General features: G+C 31.0%; 1 long non-coding RNA gene and 1 other non-coding gene across 2 annotated transcripts; both read left to right on the top strand.

Annotated features, from left to right (window-relative positions):
- Positions 1–1,063: 1,063 nt before the first annotated feature.
- TRNAM-CAU lies at positions 1,064–1,148 on the top strand. The gene is given in 2 exon segments: positions 1,064–1,101; positions 1,113–1,148. It is a non-coding gene; the product is annotated as a tRNA-Met (tRNA).
- Positions 1,149–4,182: 3,034 nt separating this feature from the next.
- On the top strand, positions 4,183–5,311 carry LOC106299795. Its single transcript, XR_001261881.1, has 3 exons — positions 4,183–4,350; positions 4,444–4,571; positions 5,208–5,311. It is a non-coding gene; the product is annotated as an uncharacterized LOC106299795 (long non-coding RNA).
- The last annotated feature ends 163 nt before the right edge of the window (positions 5,312–5,474 follow it).

Raw genomic sequence — 5,474 nt, 5'->3', positions numbered from 1 at the left:
GATTTTTGGATTTATAAAAGATGATTTCATATTTTAAAATTAATTTTGTATTTATAAAACATTTTTTGATTTATAAACACTATTTTATTATTTTTTGTATTTATAAATACTATTTTGTATTTATAAAAAGATGATTTCATATTTATAAAAATATTTATATTTATTAAAACTAATTTTGTATTTATAAAACATTTTTTGATTTATAAACACTATTTTATTATTTTTTGTATTTATAAAAACTATTTTGTATTTATAAAAAGATGATTTCATATTTATAAAAATATTTATATTTATTAAAACTAATTTTGTATTTATAAAACATTTTTTGATTTATAAACACTATTTTATTATTTTTTGTATTTATAAAAACTATTTTGTATTTATAAAAAGATGATTTCATATTTATAAAAATATTTATATTTATTAAAACTAATTTTGTATTTATAAAACATTTTTTTATTTATAAAAACTATTTTATTATTTTTTGTATTTTAAATATGTTTTCTATTTCAATTTTAATTTTATATTTTTGAATTTCAATTTAAAAAAATAAATTTATAATTTTTTTTTTGAATTTTGGAAATATTCCGAGGAAGTGTATCCCTCGGAATATTCCGACGACATATTCCTCGGAATATTCCGAGGAATTTCCGACAAAAAAAGTCCTCGGAATATTCCGAGGAAATTCATTTCCTCGGAATTCCGTCGGAAATTTCCGAGGGATTTCCGAGGAAAGATGAATTTCCGAGGAGTTATTTCCGAGGACTTTTTTCGTCGGTATGTCGTCGGAATAGCGTTATTCCGACGACATACCGACGATTTTTTCCCTCAGTATGGTGCTGTTTTCTTGTAGTGGTGATTTAAATTTTATTTCAACAATTATTGTTTTTGGTCCTTTTAGAAACATGCTGCATTTCTGCTGTGTTCACATTATATTTATACCATATTACTGGTGGTACTTTATTAAAAGCCATTTTAATTCAGTTGCATTAGATATGGTGGATTAGACTCCAAAGAGCATAACAATAAGACAAAAAGTTTAGTTTTGAGTGACAAGGCATCTGGGGTGGTGGCGCAGTTGGCTAGCGCGTAGGTCTCATAGCTACTGAGTGATCCTGAGGTCGAGAGTTCGAGCCTCTCTCACCCCATTTTCTTTTATGTCAAATCCATTATCCATATGTTTTGAGAAAATTTGTGTTGTTTTCTCAGAGTCTCCATTAGATTCCTTATCAATACAACTGGCCCAAAACTAGTCATCAAAACCATATATATTGTATTTTCTAGTTTTAGCCCTTTGGTAAGCCCATCATGTTCGACTGCTTCCCCCCCCCTTCATTAACGACGAAGTGGGTCATTGGTCATGTCATGGTCATGAATGCATCACGAAGCAATTATTCGAGAGGATAAGTTAGTACAATGATGAAGAAAAAAAAACTAAAACATTAGGATATTGGTACCCATCTAGATCATTTGAAAAGATCCACATATCATCACTTGAAAACTCCACGATATGGTGTATACTTTATATAAAGCTCATTCGTAATTACTTATCCCTACAATTCTCTCACATGTTCCCTAAGTTCCATTCGTATAAGTTTGTCCCTACAACTACATATACACATTCATAGGGATGGCATCACATCAGTAACGTTTAAATTCATTAATCGCTGATTTTCTTATGCAGTCTGTTCTTTTTTTATTCAGTTATAGTTTAAAGATATTTTTTGAGTCGCTCAAAAGCTCTTCTTGAGTGTTGAACAATAAATAATGATTGGGTTGTGCAAAGAAAAGAAAAGGCTTTGATTTATATAGAGATCCACATGCAATGCCATGTGTGCACATGATAAACTTAAGAGCGAATGAGACTGTGTGGCAATGCCATTTTTAATATTTTGACGTGAAAGAGAAAGGGATAGGATAGAACCCCACCAGTGTTAAAGGAATTCACATGGAATTTCTCGTTAATTAATTATCTTTGTTACTATTCATTTCGTAATTATTCCTTGAGGAATTTTGCAAAAGCACCTTTTTCTTTGATTTATCATATTTGTTCCTTCTCTATGCCATTTATCATCTACTATGATTGATGCCTTACATCGTTTTCCTACGACAATAAATCAATCAATTTTATTTTATTTTTTTTGAAAAAGAAATCAAGTTTTTTTCTTGGAGTTTAGCATATTTGAATTAGCATTATGTCTTTTAGCAGATCAATATTACTTTGTGATTATTAGCTATGATAAATTATTTTCATTTCATAAGCATCCCTTGGATTATTTAGCAAAGCTTTCTTTGTTTGTTTTTTAACACCAAATGCTTATATTAAATTAAGGGTCTAATCGGCTAAGTTAGTTATAATGGGAGATCTTCGACCATAAACTGATAAACGAAAATAATTAAAACATGACGAAAGATAGATGTGACTAAAAAAAGAAGAAACTCATAGAAAAGCTTCGCTTGTAATTTTAAAGTCCGCATTCGAAAAACGCAAAGAGGTCAAAAACGACGTTGAAAAACCCAATCAATGAATTTTGATAGCAAATGTCCGAAAACCTTCGTAAAAAATTACAGATTCGGTGAGAGGATCACAATTTCGATTCTATGAAAAACCGTCAATGCTTGAAACGGCATAATATTTATGTTTTTGTCTTACATCGAACAGCTTATTACAGTTTACGAAGGAATAAATTATTCAAGTGGATTAGAGTGGACAAGATTATTTTTGTTTTTGTCTTTTCCACTTGAAAAATGTATTCCTGTATAAACTGTAATATCACGTGACGGTAATATGTTTATTTAGTTTTCTCTTTTTTTTTGGCTAAACGTTATTTTATTTTATTTAGAACTACATCGAGATCACAGTTCCATTGATTTTACAGCCTATATATATAATACAAAGAGTGGTGGATTTGGTAGCACTTAAGGCCAAATTAGTTGAGGAAAATTTTCTGTTAGGAAATCTTCTAATTGGCAAAATAAGATATCCACATCTATAAATTTGAAAAATGCAGAATATCTTTATGCAATTGGAATTTCATTTTTTGTTGGCATCCAATGAATATATATACACACATACTTAAATATTCCTTTTGTATCACTTTAAGTGGTGTTTAAGTATTTTTATTTTGTTTTATAATGTTATTTAAAATTTATGACCAATTATAAAATACTATATTTTTAATTTGTTGAATTAATTTTATTTAATGCTACTTTTATATAACCAAGATAAATTGTATAAAAATTTGTATTTTTTAAATTTTTGTGCAAAAAACTTAAACACTGATATGGAATGAGTACGAATATAACTTCACCGACTGAGTATTTTCATTTTTACCCTTCACTTGTTATGTCCGGCCGGTTTGGCTTCTTCGCGTCATGGACTAATGGAATTAAGAAGTGAGTCGTCACTGTGATTTATGATTATATACATAAATTAACAATGTAGGCAGTTCTCAAATAAAAAAACAATGTGGGTTTGTTTTGATTATATAAATCGAATTTCCTGCTGTGAGAAAGGAAAGAAAAGAAAAACAGCATTTTCGTGTAAGTATATTTATACTGTTTCATGCATCTTTTTACGAGGTAATAATAAACCTGGGACGTGCATGTATGTAATAATAATAAATGTGGACAATTTATGACAACTCTGCAAAGTGGTGCAAGCCAAGACAAAATGACCCATGCATACCTTGTGTCAACTAGATCTGCCGTCAGTCCGTCACACAGACCGGAATACCTATGTAACTATAAGTATATCACATTATACAAAGCAAGTTCATGTAGTGTAAATATATCCCAGATTAGTGAATAGTCGTAATGAAAAATGTATGCAGTACAGTTATTAGTTATTACTAATATCGAGTAAAAAAGCGTATAGTGAGACCATCTTTATCTGGGTCTTTAATGAGGGGGTTTAAGCTAAATGATAGATAAAAAAAAAAAAAGGGAAATTAGAATTAGCGACGTCTCTTAATTAGGCTTGAGAAGAGACGTCTCTTGATGCCACGTGTTGGTCTGATAAACAGTTTGGGAGAAGAAAACGATGGGGTGAGAAAATCAGTTTTAAAGCATGGGCAAAATTCTCGTGTGCTCTCGTCGTCTCGGTGAAGCAAATCTCTGGTCCTCTCCTCCTCTACGACGATCGTGTGTATCGGTGGGTCTCCTCCTCGAGGACGAATCAAATCGTTGGTGGTTCTCCTCCTCGACCAAATATCGAATCGACTGTTGCTCTCCTCCTCGACGACGACGAATCAAATCGTCGGTGGCTCTTCTCATCGACGAGGAATCAAATCATCGGTGGCTTTTGTCGAGGAGGAAGCATTCGTATGTTGCTGGTCCTCAAATCGAAAGGTTAAGATATCTTAATTTTTTTTTTCAATCCTTCAATTAGCTCAATCGAATCGAAAGGAAAGCTTGATGCGTGTGTTGTTCTTGTTTGTCTAGATTAAGACCTCAAAAGAAACAGAGATGGTGTGATTGAGGAGCATGACTTGCAAGTGAAGCGTTTAGAAGACAAGATAACACAATTAATCAGACTTGTGTTGTTGCTTCCTCAGGCATTGCCTTTAGCGGTAATACAAACAAAAACCCATCTCAAGAATCAAGCTTTGTGTTCTTTTCTTGATTTACGATTTGTTCATATTCAGAGAAAATCTTTTGAGGTCTTAATATTTATTTTCGTTAGGTTGGTTGGTATCATGATCAGGATTTTTGACATTGAACATTGCACATGTTATAGATTTTTGACATTGAACATTGCACATGTTATAGATTTTTGACATTGAACATTGCACATGTTATAGATTTTTGACATTGAACATTGCACATGTTATAGATTTTTGACATTGAACATTGCACATGTTATAGATTTTTGACATTGAACATTGCACATGTTATAGATTTTTGACATTGAACATTGCACATGTTATAGATTTTTGACATTGAACATTGCACATGTTATAGATTTTTGACATTGAACATTGCACATGTTATAGATTTTTGACATTGAACATTGCACATGTTATAGATTTTTGACATTGAACATTGCACATGTTATAGATTTTTGACATTGAACATTGCACATGTTATAGATTTTTGACATTGAACATTGCACATGTTATAGATTTTTGACATTGAACATTGCACAATTGTTGATATAAATCCTTTAATTCTATCTGAAATGTTTCTGTCTTTTGGTCTTAATATAGATGGATCAGGAGAGAAGAAGAAGGTTCGTCATCAACAAGGACGAGAAAAGCAATACAGGTAACACATTTGTCTTTGGTTAGGTTTGAATTCCGGTAATAAATGATGGTGGTTAGTGTTAGATTAGGTTAGGTTTGAATTCCCGTAATAAATGATGCTGGTTAGTGTTAGATTAGGATTGAATTCTCGGTAATAAATAGATAGAATTCGATGTTCATATTGTAGATAGATGTCAAATCTTTGTGATGAATGTTGTAGATATGTGTCAT

Source organism: Brassica oleracea, chromosome C6, assembly GCF_000695525.1.
Source record: "Brassica oleracea var. oleracea cultivar TO1000 chromosome C6, BOL, whole genome shotgun sequence".
In the NCBI taxonomy this organism is placed as follows: Eukaryota; Viridiplantae; Streptophyta; class Magnoliopsida; order Brassicales; family Brassicaceae; genus Brassica; species Brassica oleracea.
The sequence above is the reverse complement of the archived record's forward strand: the minus strand, read 5'-3'. Positions and strand labels throughout refer to the sequence as shown.